The sequence below is a fragment of the Lithobates pipiens genome, unplaced genomic scaffold (genome assembly GCF_037356315.1).
Source record: "Lithobates pipiens isolate NorthernLeopardFrog02 unplaced genomic scaffold, aLitPip1_a1.2 Scaffold_37, whole genome shotgun sequence".
Taxonomy (NCBI): domain Eukaryota; kingdom Metazoa; phylum Chordata; class Amphibia; order Anura; family Ranidae; genus Lithobates; species Lithobates pipiens.
In genome coordinates, this window is record NW_027507825.1 from 984,575 (window position 1) to 1,003,112 (window position 18,538).

An 18,538-nucleotide genomic window follows, 5' to 3' on the forward strand; every position below is an offset into this window, starting at 1 on the left:
TGAGATGCCGTTGGATGCAGTGGTTTGCTGTGGGAAGCAGTGAAATACGGTTGGATGCAGTGGGGTGCACTGTGATGTGGTTGGATGCGTTTGAATGCAGTGGTATGTGCTTGGATGCAGTGAGATGTCGTTGGATGCAGTGAGATGCGGTTGGATGCAGTGGGATGTGGTTGTATGTAGTAGAATGCAGTGCAATGTGGTTGGATGCAGTGCGGTCGGATGCAGTGGGATGCAGTGCAATGTGGTTGGAAGCAGTGGGATGCGGTTGAATGCAGTGGGATGTGGTTGGATGCAGTGTGATGTGGTTGGATGCAGTGCGATGTGGTTGGATGCAGTGCGATGTGGTTGGATGCAGTGAGATGCGGTTGGATGCAGTTGGATGTGGTTGGATGCAGCATTTTCCTCTCTTCTTTTACCCCCACAGGCTTTATTTCTCTTCTATTACCCCCTCCCCGCAGCCTTTACTTCTCTTCTATTACCCCCTCCCCCACAGCCTTTACTTCTACTCTATTACCCCCCCCCCCCCGCAGCCTTTACTTCTCCTCTATTACCCCCCGCAGCCTTTACCTCTCTTCTTTTACCCCCTGCAGCCTTTACTTCTCTTCTATTACCTCCTCCCCCACAGCCTTTACTTCTACTCTATTACCCCACGCAGCCTTTACTTCTCCTCTATTACCCCCCCCACAGTCTTTTCTTCTCTTCTATTACCCCCGCAGGCTTTACTACTCTTCTATTACCCCCTCCCCGCAGCCATTACTTCTCTTCTATTACCCCCTGCAGCCTTTACTTCTCTTCTATTACCCCCTTGCCCGCAGCCTTTACTTCTACTCTGTTACCCCCCGCAGCCTTTACTTCTCTTCTATTACCCCCTCGCCCGCAGCCTTTACTTCTACTCTATTACCCCAGCAGCCTTTACTTCTCTTCTATTACCCCCCCGCAGCCTTTACTTCTCTTTTATTACCCCCCGCAGTCTTTACTTCTCTTCTATTACCCCCGCAGCCTTTATTTCTCCTCTATTACCCCCGCAGCCTTTACTTCTCTTCTATTACCCCCCCACAGTCTTTACTTCTCTTCTATTACCCCCCCGCCGCCTTTATTTCTTCTCTATTACCCCCGCAGTCTTTACTTCTCTTCTATTACCCCCCGCAGCCTTTATTTCTCCTCTATTACCCCCCGCAGCCTTTACTTCTCTTCTATTACCCCCCGCAGTCTTTACTTCTCTTCTATTACCCCCCGCAGCCTTTATTTGTTCTCTATTACGCCCCGCAGTCTTTACTTCTCTTCTATTACCCCCCCCCCCCCCGCAGCCTTTACTTCTCCTCTATTACCCCCCGCAGCCTTTACTTCTGTTCTATTACCCCCCCGGAGCCTTTTCTTCTCTTCTATTACCCCCCCGCAGTCTTTACTTCTCTTCTATTACCCCCCTGCAGCCTTTATTTCTCCTCTATTACCCCCACTGCAGTCTTTACTTCTCTTCTATTACCCCCCCCCCCCCCGCAGCCTTTATTTCTTCTCTATTACCCCCCGCAGTCTTTACTTCTCTTCTATTACCCCCCCCCGCAGCCTTTACTTCTCCTCTATTACCCCCCGCAGCCTTTATTTCTCCTCTATTACCCCCACAGTCTTTACTTCTCTTCTATTACCCCCCCAGAGCCTTTACTTCTCTTCTATTACCCCCCGCAGTCTTTACTTCACTTCTATTACCCCCCGCAGCCTTTACTTCTCTTCTATTACCCCCCCCCCCCCCGCAGCCTTTACTTCTCTTCTATTACCCCCCCCGCAGCCTTTATTTCTCCTCTATTACCCCCCCCCCCCGCAGCCTTTACTTCTCTTCTATTACCTCACTGCCGTCTTTACTTCTCTTCTATTACCCCCCCCGCAGTCTTTACTTCTCTTCTATTACCCCCCCCCCCCGCAGCCTTTATTTCTTCTCTATTACCCCCACAGTCTTTACTTCTCTTCTATTACCCCCCCCCCCCCCCCCGCAGCCTTTACTTCTCCTCTATTACCCCCCGCAGCCTTTACTTCTCTTCTATCACCCCCGCAGCCTTTATTTCTCCTCTATTACCCCCGCAGTCTTTAAGCCGCGTACACACGGGCAGACTGTCTGGCCAACTTAGTCCGTTGAAACACATTTCAGCGGACAGTCCGCTCGTGTGTGAGCTTCAGCTGACTTTTTCAGTGTGCAGTCTGGCGGACTAAGTATTTCGGAATTTCCGTAATATTGTCCGTCATACTTTGGTTTCAGCGGACAATCCGCTCGTCAGTATGCTAGTTTGACGGACTAAGAATGGCGCATGCTCAGAAAGGATTTACACGGCGGAAGGGTGCTTTGCTGTGTATTGGACTTCCTATTTCTAGTCCCGTCGTACGTGCCGTACACGTCATCACGCAAGCTTTCGACAGACTGTTTGGGTATCCGTGTGTGGTCAAGTCCGTTCAGTGGAAAGTAGGACGGACTGTCCGTCGGATTGTATGACGGACTAAGTTGGCCATACAGTCCGCCCGTGTGTACGCGGCTTTACTTCTCTTCTATTACCCCCCAGAGCCTTTACTTCTCTTCTATTACCCCCCGCAGTCTTTACTTCACTTCTATTACCCCCCGCAGCCTTTACTTCTCTTCTATTACCCCCCCCCCCGCAGCCTTTACTTCTCTTCTATTACCCCCGCAGCCTTTATTTCTCCTCTGTTACCCCCCCGCAGCCTTTACTTCTCTTCTATTACCCCACTGCAGTCTTTACTTCTCTTCTATTACCCCCCCCGCAGTCTTTACTTCTCTTCTATTACCCCCCGCAGCCTTTATTTCTTCTCTATTACCCCCACAGTCTTTACTTCTCTTCTATTACCCCCCGCAGCCTTTACTTCTCCTCTATTACCCCCCGCAGCCTTTACTTCTCATCTATCACCCCCGCAGCCTTTATTTCTCCTCTATTACCCCCGCAGTCTTTACTTCTCTTCTATTACCCCTCCCCTGCAGCCTTTACTTCTCTTCTATTACCCCCCAGCAGCTTTTACTTCTCTTCTATTACCCCCCTGCAACCTTTACTTCTCTTCTATTACCCCCCTGCAGCCTTTACTTCTCTTCTATTACCCCCTCACCCTTTCTCTATTTGATGTCCCAGCTTACAGAACCCATCGGAGCGACTCTGAATAAAACGCGTTGTGCTGTGTCCTCCCAGCATTCCCTCCACCGATTACCACCCCCCAGAGTGTGCTTTCATCTGCCAATCACTATCCATCTCCACGTCCTGAATAAGAGGATTAGAGCCCCGCGCCGAACATCCACCAAAGATCGATCGCAGCCCGACTGCCCTGAGCGGGGGAGGGGGCGGAGCATCACACAATCCTTCCGAGTAATGGAAGGGGCTGGATTTCTCGGCTCCGAGCCCGCAGACAATGGGATGAACATGAATTTATCCGAAGTTTTCACCGGGACATTTGTCCCCATTGGATGATTTCCCCCAAACTCCTCAGGGGAAGCCGAGGATTGGGCAGGACTGGCGGTGAGAAGACCTACTATGACATCACACTGTGACTGCTACATTGTATATATATATATTATATTACATTGTATACGACTCCCCCCGCGCCCCTCATGTAAGAGGTGAGGATTCTGCTGACTGTTCCGGAATCTTCTTATTGGAGAAGTAATCCCCTCCCCTTCCCCTCCCCTGCCCCTCCTCCTCCCCCTCCCCCTTTCCAACCCCTCCCCCCTCCACACGCTCCCCCTCCTCCCCCTCCTCCCCCTCCTCTTCCCCAACCCCCTTTCCAACGCCTCCCCCTCCCCTCCAACGTGTCCGTTCATCCCAAAGGGAATCCGAGAGGAGCGATCCACCAGCGCGTCCGTTCATCCCAAAGGGAATCCGAGAGGAGCGTTTCACCAACGTGTCCGTTCATCCCAAAGGGAATCCGAGAGGAGCGTTTCACCAACGTGTCCGTTCATCCCAAAGGGAATCCGAGAGGAGCGATCCACCAACGTGTCCGTTCACCCCAAAGGGAATCCAAGAGGAGCGATCCACCAACGTGTCCATTCATCCCAAAGGGAATCCGAGGGGAGCGATCCACCAACGTTTCCGTACATCCCAAAGGGAATCCGAGGGGAGCGATCCACCAACGTGTCCGTTCACCCCAAAGGGAATCCGAGAGGAGCGATCCACCAACGTGTCCATTCATCCCAAAGAGAATCCGAGGGGAGCGATCCACCAACGTTTCCGTACATCCCAAAGGGAATCCGAGGGGAGCGATCCACCAACGTGTCCGTTCATCCCAAAGGGAATCCGAGAGGAGCGTTTCACCAACGTGTCCGTTCATCCCAAAGGGAATCCGAGAGGAGCGATCCACCAACGTGTCCGTTCACCCCAAAGGGAATCCAAGAGGAGCGATCCACCAACGTGTCCATTCATCCCAAAGGGAATCCGAGGGGAGCGATCCACCAACGTTTCCGTACATCCCAAAGGGAATCCGAGGGGAGCGATCCACCAATGTGTCCGTTCATCCCAAAGGGAATCCAAGGGGAGCGATCCACCAACATGTCCGTTCATCCCAAAGGGAATCCGAGGGGAGCGATCCACCAATGTGTCCGTTCATCCCAAAGGGAATCCGAGAGGAGCGATCCACCAACGTATCGGTTCATCCCAAAGGGAATCCGAGAGGAGCGATCCACCAACGTGTCAGTTCATCCCAAAGGGAGTCCTACGGGAAGGATCCACCAATGTGTCGGTTCATCACAAAGGGAATCCGAGCGGAGCGATCCACCAATGTGTCCGTTCATCCCAAAGGGAATCCAAGGGGAGCGATCCACCAACGTGTCCGTTCACCCCAAAGGGAATCCGAGAGGAGCGATCCACCAACGCGTCCCTTCTTCCAAAAGGGAATCCGAGAGGAGCGATCCACCAAAGCGTCCTTTCATCCCAAAGGGAATCCGAGAGGAGTGATCCACTGTGTCCTTTCATCCCAAAGGGAATCCGAGAGGAGCGATCCATCAACGTGTCCCTTCATCCCAAAGGAAATCCGAGAGGAGCGATCCACCAACGTGTCCGTTCATCCAAAAGGGAATCCGAGGGAAGCGATCCACCAACGTGTCTATTCATCCCAAAGGGAATCCGAGGGGAGCTATCCACCAACGTGTCCGTTCATCCCAAAGGGAATCCGAGGGGAGCGATCCACCAACGTGTCCCTTCATCCCAAAGGGAATCCGAGAGGAGCGATCCATCAACGTGTCCCTTCATCCCAAAGGGAATCCGAGAGGAGCGATCCACCAACGTGTCCGTTCATCCAAAAGGGAATCCGAGGGAAGCGATCCACCAACGTGTCCATTCATCCCAAAGGGAATCCGAGGGGAGCTATCCACCAACGTGTCCGTTCATCCCAAAGGGAATCCGAGGGGAGCGATCCACCAACGTGTCCGTTCATCCCAAAGAGAATCCAAGGGGAGCGATCCACCAACATGTCCGTTCATCCCAAAGGGAATCCGAGGGGAGCGATCCACCAATGTGTCCGTTCATCCCAAAGGGAATCCGAGAGGAGCGATCCACCAACGTGTCCATTCATCCCAAAGGGAATCCGACCAACGTGTCCATTCATCCCAAAGGGAATCCAAGGGGAGCGACCCACTAACGTGTCGGTTCATCTCAAAGGGAACCTGAGAGGAGCGATCAACCAACGTATCGGTTCATCCCAAAGGGAATCCGAGAGGAGCGATCCACCAACGTGTCAGTTCATCCCAAAGGGAGTCCTACGGGAAGGATCCACCAATGTGTCGGTTCATCACAAAGGGAATCCGAGCGGAGCGATCCACCAATGTGTCCGTTCATCCCAAAGGGAATCCAAGGGGAGCGATCCACCAACGTGTCCGTTCACCCCAAAGGGAATCCGAGAGGAGCGATCCACCAACGCGTCCCTTCTTCCAAAAGGGAATCCGAGAGGAGCGATCCACCAAAGCGTCCTTTCATCCCAAAGGGAATCCGAGGAGAGCGATCCGCCGTGTCCATTCATCCCAAAGGAAATCCGAGAGGAGTGATCCACCAACGTGTCCATTCATCCATTCATCCCAAAGGGAATCCAAGAGGAGCGATCCACTGTGTCCCTTCATCCCAAAGGGAATCCGAGAGGAGCGATCCACCAACGTGTCCGTTCATCCAAAAGGGAATCCGAGGGAAGCGATCCACCAACGTGTCCGTTCATCCCAAAGGGAATCCGAGGGGAGCTATCCACCAACGTGTCCGTTCATCCCAAAGGGAATCCGAGGGGAGCGATCCACCAACGTGTCCGTTCATCCCAAAGAGAATCCGAGGGGAGCGATCCACCAACATGTCCGTTCATCCCAAAGGGAATCCGAGGGAATGCGATCCACCGTGTCCGTTCATCCCAAAGGGAATCCGATGGGAGCGATCCACCAACGTGTCCGTTCATCCATTCATCCCAAAGGGAATCCGAGGGGAGCTATCGACCGTGTCCGTTCATCCCAAAGGGAATCCGAGAGGAGCGATCCACCAACGTGTCAATTCATCCCAAAGGGAATCCGACCAACGTGTCCGTTCATCCCAAAGGGAATCCGAGAGGAGCAATCCACCAATGTGTCCATTCATCCCAAAGGGAATCCAAGGGGAGCGATCCACCAACGTGTCCGTTCATCCCAAAGGGAATCCGAGGGGAGCGATCCACCAATGTGTCCGTTCATCCCAAAGGGAATCCGAGGGGAGCGATCCACCAATGTGTCTGTTCATCCCAAAGGGAATCTGAGAGGAGCGATCCACCAACGTGTCCATTCATCCCAAAGGGAATCCGACCAACGTGTCCGTTTATCCCAAAGGGGATCCAAGGGGAGTGATCCACGAACTTGTCTGTTCATCCTAAAGGGAATCCGAGAGGAGCGATCCAACAAATTTGTCGGTTCATCCCAAAGGGAATCCGAGAGGAGCGATCCACCAACGTGTCAGTTCATCCCAAAGGGAATCCGAGAGAAGCGATCCACCAACGTTTCAGTTCATCCCAAAGGGAATCCTAGGGGAGCGATCCACCGTGTCCGTTCATCCCAAAGGGAATCTGAGAGGAGCGATCCACCAACGTGTCCGTTCATCCCAAAGGGAATCTGAGAGGAGTGATCCACCAACGTGTCGGTTCATCCCAAAGGGAATCTGAGAAGAGCGATCCACCAACGTGTTGGTTCATCCCAAAGGGAATCCGAGAGGAGCGATACACTAACATGTCGGTTCATCCCAAAGGGAATCCGAGAGGAGCGATCCACCAACGTATCGGTTCATCCCAAAGGGAATCCGAGAGGAGCGATCCACCAACGTGTCAGTTCATCCCAAAGGGAGTCCTACGGGAAGGATCCACCAATGTGGCGGTTCATCACAAAGGGAATCCGAGGGGAGCGATCCACCAATGTGTCCGTTCATCCCAAAGGGAATCCAAGGGGAGCGATCCACCAACGTGTCCGTTCACCCCAAAGGGAATCCGAGAGGAGCGATCCACCAACGTGTCCCTTCTTCCAAAAGGGAATCCGAGAGGAGCGATCCACCAAAGCGTCCTTTCATCTCAAAGGGAATCCGAGGAGAGCGATCCGCCGTGTCCATTCATCCCAAAGGAAATCCGAGAGGAGTGATCCACCAACGTGTCCATTCATCCATTCATCCCAAAGGGAATCCGAGAGGAGTGATCCACTGTGTCCTTTCATCCCAAAGGGAATCCGAGAGGAGCGATCCATCAACGTGTCCCTTCATCCCAAAGGAAATCCGAGAGGAGCGATCCACCAACGTGTCCGTTCACCCCAAAGGGAATCCAAGAGGAGCGATCCACCAACGTGTCCATTCATCCCAAAGGGAATCCGAGGGGAGCGATCCACCAACGTTTCCGTACATCCCAAAGGGAATCCGAGGGGAGCGATCCACCAATGTGTCCGTTCATCCCAAAGGGAATCCAAGGGGAGCGATCCACCAACATGTCCGTTCATCCCAAAGGGAATCCGAGGGGAGCGATCCACCAATGTGTCCGTTCATCCCAAAGGGAATCCGAGAGGAGCGATCCACCAACGTATCGGTTCATCCCAAAGGGAATCCGAGAGGAGCGATCCACCAACGTGTCAGTTCATCCCAAAGGGAGTCCTACGGGAAGGATCCACCAATGTGTTGGTTCATCACAAAGGGAATCCGAGCGGAGCGATCCACCAATGTGTCCGTTCATCCCAAAGGGAATCCAAGGGGAGCGATCCACCAACGTGTCCGTTCACCCCAAAGGGAATCCGAGAGGAGCGATCCACCAACGCGTCCCTTCTTCCAAAAGGGAATCCGAGAGGAGCGATCCACCAAAGCGTCCTTTCATCCCAAAGGGAATCCGAGAGGAGTGATCCACTGTGTCCTTTCATCCCAAAGGGAATCCGAGAGGAGCGATCCATCAACGTGTCCCTTCATCCCAAAGGAAATCCGAGAGGAGCGATCCACCAACGTGTCCGTTCATCCAAAAGGGAATCCGAGGGAAGCGATCCACCAACGTGTCTATTCATCCCAAAGGGAATCCGAGGGGAGCTATCCACCAACGTGTCCGTTCATCCCAAAGGGAATCCGAGGGGAGCGATCCACCAACGTGTCCCTTCATCCCAAAGGGAATCCGAGAGGAGCGATCCATCAACGTGTCCCTTCATCCCAAAGGGAATCCGAGAGGAGCGATCCACCAACGTGTCCGTTCATCCAAAAGGGAATCCGAGGGAAGCGATCCACCAACGTGTCCATTCATCCCAAAGGGAATCCGAGGGGAGCTATCCACCAACGTGTCCGTTCATCCCAAAGGGAATCCGAGGGGAGCGATCCACCAACGTGTCCGTTCATCCCAAAGAGAATCCAAGGGGAGCGATCCACCAACATGTCCGTTCATCCCAAAGGGAATCCGAGGGGAGCGATCCACCAATGTGTCCGTTCATCCCAAAGGGAATCCGAGAGGAGCGATCCACCAACGTGTCCATTCATCCCAAAGGGAATCCGACCAACGTGTCCATTCATCCCAAAGGGAATCCAAGGGGAGCGACCCACTAACGTGTCGGTTCATCTCAAAGGGAACCTGAGAGGAGCGATCAACCAACGTATCGGTTCATCCCAAAGGGAATCCGAGAGGAGCGATCCACCAACGTGTCAGTTCATCCCAAAGGGAGTCCTACGGGAAGGATCCACCAATGTGTCGGTTCATCACAAAGGGAATCCGAGCGGAGCGATCCACCAATGTGTCCGTTCATCCCAAAGGGAATCCAAGGGGAGCGATCCACCAACGTGTCCGTTCACCCCAAAGGGAATCCGAGAGGAGCGATCCACCAACGCGTCCCTTCTTCCAAAAGGGAATCCGAGAGGAGCGATCCACCAAAGCGTCCTTTCATCCCAAAGGGAATCCGAGGAGAGCGATCCGCCGTGTCCATTCATCCCAAAGGAAATCCGAGAGGAGTGATCCACCAACGTGTCCATTCATCCATTCATCCCAAAGGGAATCCAAGAGGAGCGATCCACTGTGTCCCTTCATCCCAAAGGGAATCCGAGAGGAGCGATCCACCAACGTGTCCGTTCATCCAAAAGGGAATCCGAGGGAAGCGATCCACCAACGTGTCCGTTCATCCCAAAGGGAATCCGAGGGGAGCTATCCACCAACGTGTCCGTTCATCCCAAAGGGAATCCGAGGGGAGCGATCCACCAACGTGTCCGTTCATCCCAAAGAGAATCCGAGGGGAGCGATCCACCAACATGTCCGTTCATCCCAAAGGGAATCCGAGGGAATGCGATCCACCGTGTCCGTTCATCCCAAAGGGAATCCGATGGGAGCGATCCACCAACGTGTCCATTCATCCATTCATCCCAAAGGGAATCCGAGGGGAGCTATCGACCAACGTGTCCGTTCATCCCAAAGGGAATCCGAGAGGAGCGATCCACCAACGTGTCAATTCATCCCAAAGGGAATCCGACCAACGTGTCCGTTCATCCCAAAGGGAATCCGAGAGGAGCAATCCACCAATGTGTCCATTCATCCCAAAGGGAATCCAAGGGGAGCGATCCACCAACGTGTCCGTTCATCCCAAAGGGAATCCGAGGGGAGCGATCCACCAATGTGTCCGTTCATCCCAAAGGGAATCCGAGGGGAGCGATCCACCAATGTGTCTGTTCATCCCAAAGGGAATCCGAGAGGAGCGATCCACCAACGTGTCCATTCATCCCAAAGGGAATCCGACCAACGTGTCTGTTTATCCCAAAGGGGATCCAAGGGGAGTGATCCACGAACGTGTCTGTTCATCCCAAAGGGAATCCGAGAGGAGCGACCCACCAATGTGTCGGTTCATCCCAAAGGGAATCCGAGAGGAGCGATCCACCAACGTGTCAGTTCATCCCAAAGGGAATCCGAGAGAAGCGATCCACCAACGTTTCAGTTCATCCCAAAGGGAATCCTAGGGGAGCGATCCACCGTGTCCGTTCATCCCAAAGGGAATCTGAGAGGAGCGATCCACCAACGTGTCCGTTCATCCCAAAGGGAATCTGAGAGGAGTGATCCACCAACGTGTCGGTTCATCCCAAAGGGAATCTGAGAAGAGCGATCCACCAACGTGTTGGTTCATCCCAAAGGGAATCCGAGAGGAGCGATACACTAACATGTCGGTTCATCCCAAAGGGAATCCGAGGGGAGCGATCCACCAATGTGTCCGTTCATCCCAAAGGGAATCCGAGAGGAGCGATCCACCAACGTATCGGTTCATCCCAAAGGGAATCCGAGAGGAGCGATCCACCAACGTGTCAGTTCATCCCAAAGGGAGTCCTACGGGAAGGATCCACCAATGTGTCGGTTCATCACAAAGGGAATCCGAGGGGAGCGATCCACCAATGTGTCCGTTCATCCCAAAGGGAATCCAAGGGGAGCGATCCACCAACGTGTCCGTTCACCCCAAAGGGAATCCGAGAGGAGCGATCCACCAACGTGTCCCTTCTTCCAAAAGGGAATCCGAGAGGAGCGATCCACCAAAGCGTCCTTTCATCTCAAAGGGAATCCGAGGAGAGCGATCCGCCGTGTCCATTCATCCCAAAGGAAATCCGAGAGGAGTGATCCACCAACGTGTCCATTCATCCATTCATCCCAAAGGGAATCCGAGAGGAGTGATCCACTGTGTCCTTTCATCCCAAAGGGAATCCGAGAGGAGCGATCCATCAACGTGTCCCTTCATCCCAAAGGAAATCCGAGAGGAGCGATCCACCAACGTGTCCGTTCATCCAAAAGGGAATCCGAGGGAAGCGATCCACCAACGTGTCTATTCATCCCAAAGGGAATCAGAGATGAGCTATCCACCAACGTGTCCGTTCATCCCAAAGGGAATCCGAGAGGAGCGATCCACCAACGTGTCCCTTCATCCCAAAGGGAATCCGAGAGGAGCGATCCATCAACGTGTCCCTTCATCCCAAAGGGAATCCGAGAGGAGCGATCCACCAACGTGTCCGTTCATCCAAAAGGGAATCCGAGGGAAGCGATCCACCAACGTGTCCATTCATCCCAAAGGGAATCCGAGGGGAGCTATCCACCAACGTGTCCGTTCATCCCAAAGGGAATCCGAGGGGAGCGATCCACCAACGTGTCCGTTCATCCCAAAGAGAATCCAAGGGGAGCGATCCACCAACATGTCCGTTCATCCCAAAGGGAATCCGAGGGATGCGATCCACCGTGTCCGTTCATCCCAAAGGGAATCCGAGGGGAGCGATCCACCAACGTGTCCGTTCATCCATTCATCCCAAAGGGAATCCGAGGGGAGCTATCCACCAACGTGTCCGTTCATCCCAAAGGGAATCCGAGAGGAGCGATCCACCAACGTGTCAATTCATCCCAAAGGGAATCCGACCAACGTGTCCGTTCATCCCAAAGGGAATCCGAGAGAAGCAATCCACCAATGTGTCCATTCATACCAAAGGGAATCCAAGGGGAGCGATCCACCAACGTGTCTGTTCATCCCAAAGGGAATCGGAGAGGAGCGACCCACCAAAATGTCGGTTCATCCCAAAGGGAATCCGAGAGGAGCGATCCACCCACGTGTCAGTTCATCCCAAAGGGAATCCTAGGGGAGCGATCCACAAAAGAGTCGGTTCATCTCAAAGGGAATCCGAGAGAAGCGATCCACCAACGTTTCAGTTCATCCCAAAGGGAATCCTAGGGGAGCAATCCACCGTGTCCGTTCATCCCAAAGGAAACTTGAGAGGAGCGATCCACCAACGTGTCCGTTCATCCCAAAGGGAATCCGAGAAGAGCGATCCACCAACGTGTCCGTTCATCTCAAAGGGAATCCGAGAGGAGCGATCCACCAACGTGTCGGTTCATCCCAAAGGGAATCCGAGAAGAGCGATCCACCAACGTGTCGGTTCATCCCAAAGGGAATCCGAGAGGAGCGATCCACTAACCTGTCGGTCCATCCGAAAGGGAATCCGAGATGAGCGATCCACCAACATGTCGGTTCATCCCAAAGGGAACCCGAGAGGAGCGATCCACCAACGTGTCGGTTCATCCCAAAGGGAATCCAAGAGGAGCGTTCCACCAACGTGTCAGTTCATCCCAAAGGGAATCCGAGGGGAGCGATCCACCAATGTGTCGGTTCATCCCAAAGGGAATCCAAGGGGAGCGATTCACCAACGTGTCCTTTCATCCCAAAGGGAATCCGAGGGGAGCGATCCACCAATGTGTCCGTTCACCCAAAAGGGAATCCGAGAGGAGCGATCCACCAAAGCGTCCTTTCATCCCAAAGGGAATACGAGGAGAGCGATCCACCAAAGCGTCCTTTCATCCCAAAGGGAATCCAAGGGGAGCGATCCACCAACGTGTCCGTTCACCCCAAAGGGAATCCGAGAGGAGCGATCCACCAACGTGTCCCTTCACCCAAAAGGGAATCCGAGAGGAGCGATCCACCAAAGCGTCCTTTCATCCCAAAGGGAATACGAGGAGAGCGATCCACCGTGTCCATTCATCCCAAAGGAAATCCGAGAGGAGCGATCCACCAACGTGTCCGTTCATCCATTCATCCCAAAGGGAATCCAAGGGGAGCGATCCACCAACGTGTCCGTTCACCCCAAAGGGAATCCGAGAGGAGCGATCCACCAACGTGTCCCTTCACCCAAAAGGGAATCCGAGAGGAGCGATCCACCAAAGCGTCCTTTCATCCCAAAGGGAATACGAGGAGAGCGATCCACCGTGTCCATTCATCCCAAAGGAAATCCGAGAGGAGCGATCCACCAACGTGTCCGTTCATCCATTCATCCCAAAGGGAATCCGAGGGGAGCGATCCACCAATGTGTCGGTTCATCCCAAAGGGAATCCAAGGGGAGCGATCCACCAACGTGTCCTTTCATCCCAAAGGGAATCCGAGGGGAGCGATCCACCAATGTGTCCGTTCACCCAAAAGGGAATCCGAGAGGAGCGATCCACCAAAGCGTCCTTTCATCCCAAAGGGAATCCGAGAGGAGCGATCCACCAAAGCGTCCTTTCATCCCAAAGGGAATCCAAGGGGAGCGATCCACCAACGTGTCCGTTCACCCCAAAGGGAATCCGAGAGGAGCGATCCACCAACGTGTCCCTTCACCCAAAAGGGAATCCGAGAGGAGCGATCCACCAAAGCGTCCTTTCATCCCAAAGGGAATACGAGGAGAGCGATCCACCGTGTCCATTCATCCCAAAGGAAATCCGAGAGGAGCGATCCACCAATGTGTCCGTTCATCCATTCATCCCAAAGGGAATCCGAGAGGAGCGATCCACTGTGTCCCTTCATCCCAAAGGGAATCCGACCAACGTGTCCGTTCATCCCAAAGAGAATCCGAGGGGAGCGATCCACCAACATGTCCGTTCATCCCAAAGGGAATCCGAGGGAATGCGATCCACCGTGTCCGTTCATCCCAAAGGGAATCCGATGGGAGCGATCCACCAACGTGTCCGTTCATCCATTCATCCCAAAGGGAATCCGAGGGGAGCTATCGACCGTGTCCGTTCATCCCAAAGGGAATCCGAGAGGAGCGATCCACCAACGTGTCAATTCATCCCAAAGGGAATCCGACCAACGTGTCCGTTCATCCCAAAGGGAATCCGAGAGGAGCAATCCACCAATGTGTCCATTCATCCCAAAGGGAATCCAAGGGGAGCGATCCACCAACGTGTCCGTTCATCCCAAAGGGAATCCGAGGGGAGCGATCCACCAATGTGTCCGTTCATCCCAAAGGGAATCCGAGGGGAGCGATCCACCAATGTGTCTGTTCATCCCAAAGGGAATCTGAGAGGAGCGATCCACCAACGTGTCCATTCATCCCAAAGGGAATCCGACCAACGTGTCCGTTTATCCCAAAGGGGATCCAAGGGGAGTGATCCACGAACGCGTCTGTTCATCCCAAAGGGAATCCGAGAGGAGCGACCCACCAATGTGTCGGTTCATCCCAAAGGGAATCCGAGAGGAGCGATCCACCAACGTGTCAGTTCATCCCAAAGGGAATCCGAGAGAAGCGATCCACCAACGTTTCAGTTCATCCCAAAGGGAATCCTAGGGGAGCGATCCACCGTGTCCGTTCATCCCAAAGGGAATCTGAGAGGAGCGATCCACCAACGTGTCCGTTCATCCCAAAGGGAATCTGAGAGGAGTGATCCACCAACGTGTCGGTTCATCCCAAAGGGAATCTGAGAAGAGCGATCCACCAACGTGTTGGTTCATCCCAAAGGGAATCCGAGAGGAGCGATACACTAACATGTCGGTTCATCCCAAAGGGAATCCGAGAGGAGCGATCCACCAACGTATCGGTTCATCCCAAAGGGAATCCGAGAGGAGCGATCCACCAACGTGTCAGTTCATCCCAAAGGGAGTCCTACGGGAAGGATCCACCAATGTGGCGGTTCATCACAAAGGGAATCCGAGGGGAGCGATCCACCAATGTGTCCGTTCATCCCAAAGGGAATCCAAGGGGAGCGATCCACCAACGTGTCCGTTCACCCCAAAGGGAATCCGAGAGGAGCGATCCACCAACGTGTCCCTTCTTCCAAAAGGGAATCCGAGAGGAGCGATCCACCAAAGCGTCCTTTCATCTCAAAGGGAATCCGAGGAGAGCGATCCGCCGTGTCCATTCATCCCAAAGGAAATCCGAGAGGAGTGATCCACCAACGTGTCCATTCATCCATTCATCCCAAAGGGAATCCGAGAGGAGTGATCCACTGTGTCCTTTCATCCCAAAGGGAATCCGAGAGGAGCGATCCATCAACGTGTCCCTTCATCCCAAAGGAAATCCGAGAGGAGCGATCCACCAACGTGTCCGTTCACCCCAAAGGGAATCCAAGAGGAGCGATCCACCAACGTGTCCATTCATCCCAAAGGGAATCCGAGGGGAGCGATCCACCAACGTTTCCGTACATCCCAAAGGGAATCCGAGGGGAGCGATCCACCAATGTGTCCGTTCATCCCAAAGGGAATCCAAGGGGAGCGATCCACCAACATGTCCGTTCATCCCAAAGGGAATCCGAGGGGAGCGATCCACCAATGTGTCCGTTCATCCCAAAGGGAATCCGAGAGGAGCGATCCACCAACGTATCGGTTCATCCCAAAGGGAATCCGAGAGGAGCGATCCACCAACGTGTCAGTTCATCCCAAAGGGAGTCCTACGGGAAGGATCCACCAATGTGTTGGTTCATCACAAAGGGAATCCGAGTGGAGCGATCCACCAATGTGTCCGTTCATCCCAAAGGGAATCCAAGGGGAGCGATCCACCAACGTGTCCGTTCACCCCAAAGGGAATCCGAGAGGAGCGATCCACCAACGCGTCCCTTCTTCCAAAAGGGAATCCGAGAGGAGCGATCCACCAAAGCGTCCTTTCATCCCAAAGGGAATCCGAGAGGAGTGATCCACTGTGTCCTTTCATCCCAAAGGGAATCCGAGAGGAGCGATCCATCAACGTGTCCCTTCATCCCAAAGGAAATCCGAGAGGAGCGATCCACCAACGTGTCCGTTCATCCAAAAGGGAATCCGAGGGAAGCGATCCACCAACGTGTCTATTCATCCCAAAGGGAATCCGAGGGGAGCTATCCACCAACGTGTCCGTTCATCCCAAAGGGAATCCGAGGGGAGCGATCCACCAACGTGTCCCTTCATCCCAAAGGGAATCCGAGAGGAGCGATCCATCAACGTGTCCGTTCATCCAAAAGGGAATCCGAGGGAAGCGATCCACCAACGTGTCCATTCATCCCAAAGGGAATCCGAGGGGAGCTATCCACCAACGTGTCCGTTCATCCCAAAGGGAATCCGAGGGGAGCGATCCACCAACGTGTCCGTTCATCCCAAAGAGAATCCAAGGGGAGCGATCCACCAACATGTCCGTTCATCCCAAAGGGAATCCGAGGGGAGCGATCCACCAATGTGTCCGTTCATCCCAAAGGGAATCCGAGAGGAGCGATCCACCAACGTGTCCATTCATCCCAAAGGGAATCCGACCAACGTGTCCATTCATCCCAAAGGGAATCCAAGGGGAGCGACCCACTAACGTGTCGGTTCATCTCAAAGGGAACCTGAGAGGAGCGATCAACCAACGTATCGGTTCATCCCAAAGGGAATCCGAGAGGAGCGATCCACCAACGTGTCAGTTCATCCCAAAGGGAGTCCTACGGGAAGGATCCACCAATGTGTCGGTTCATCACAAAGGGAATCCGAGCGGAGCGATCCACCAATGTGTCCGTTCATCCCAAAGGGAATCCAAGGGGAGCGATCCACCAACGTGTCCGTTCACCCCAAAGGGAATCCGAGAGGAGCGATCCACCAACGCGTCCCTTCTTCCAAAAGGGAATCCGAGAGGAGCGATCCACCAAAGCGTCCTTTCATCCCAAAGGGAATCCGAGGAGAGCGATCCGCCGTGTCCATTCATCCCAAAGGAAATCCGAGAGGAGTGATCCACCAACGTGTCCATTCATCCATTCATCCCAAAGGGAATCCAAGAGGAGCGATCCACTGTGTCCCTTCATCCCAAAGGGAATCCGAGAGGAGCGATCCACCAACGTGTCCGTTCATCCAAAAGGGAATCCGAGGGAAGCGATCCACCAACGTGTCCGTTCATCCCAAAGGGAATCCGAGGGGAGCTATCCACCAACGTGTCCGTTCATCCCAAAGGGAATCCGAGGGGAGCGATCCACCAACGTGTCCGTTCATCCCAAAGAGAATCCGAGGGGAGCGATCCACCAACATGTCCGTTCATCCCAAAGGGAATCCGAGGGAATGCGATCCACCGTGTCCGTTCATCCCAAAGGGAATCCGATGGGAGCGATCCACCAACGTGTCCATTCATCCATTCATCCCAAAGGGAATCCGAGGGGAGCTATCGACCAACGTGTCCGTTCATCCCAAAGGGAATCCGAGAGGAGCGATCCACCAACGTGTCAATTCATCCCAAAGGGAATCCGACCAACGTGTCCGTTCATCCCAAAGGGAATCCGAGAGGAGCAATCCACCAATGTGTCCATTCATCCCAAAGGGAATCCAAGGGGAGCGATCCACCAACGTGTCCGTTCATCCCAAAGGGAATCCGAGGGGAGCGATCCACCAATGTGTCCGTTCATCCCAAAGGGAATCCGAGGGGAGCGATCCACCAATGTGTCTGTTCATCCCAAAGGGAATCCGAGAGGAGCGATCCACCAACGTGTCCATTCATCCCAAAGGGAATCCGACCAACGTGTCTGTTTATCCCAAAGGGGATCCAAGGGGAGTGATCCACGAACGTGTCTGTTCATCCCAAAGGGAATCCGAGAGGAGCGACCCACCAATGTGTCGGTTCATCCCAAAGGGAATCCGAGAGGAGCGATCCACCAACGTGTCAGTTCATCCCAAAGGGAATCCGAGAGAAGCGATCCACCAACGTTTCAGTTCATCCCAAAGGGAATCCTAGGGGAGCGATCCACCGTGTCCGTTCATCCCAAAGGGAATCTGAGAGGAGCGATCCACCAACGTGTCCGTTCATCCCAAAGGGAATCTGAGAGGAGTGATCCACCAACGTGTCGGTTCATCCCAAAGGGAATCTGAGAAGAGCGATCCACCAACGTGTTGGTTCATCCCAAAGGGAATCCGAGAGGAGCGATACACTAACATGTCGGTTCATCCCAAAGGGAATCCGAGGGGAGCGATCCACCAATGTGTCCGTTCATCCCAAAGGGAATCCGAGAGTAGCGATCCACCAACGTATCGGTTCATCCCAAAGGGAATCCGAGAGGAGCGATCCACCAACGTGTCAGTTCATCCCAAAGGGAGTCCTACGGGAAGGATCCACCAATGTGTCGGTTCATCACAAAGGGAATCCGAGGGGAGCGATCCACCAATGTGTCCGTTCATCCCAAAGGGAATCCAAGGGGAGCGATCCACCAACGTGTCCGTTCACCCCAAAGGGAATCCGAGAGGAGCGATCCACCAACGTGTCCCTTCTTCCAAAAGGGAATCCGAGAGGAGCGATCCACCAAAGCGTCCTTTCATCTCAAAGGGAATCCGAGGAGAGCGATCCGCCGTGTCCATTCATCCCAAAGGAAATCCGAGAGGAGT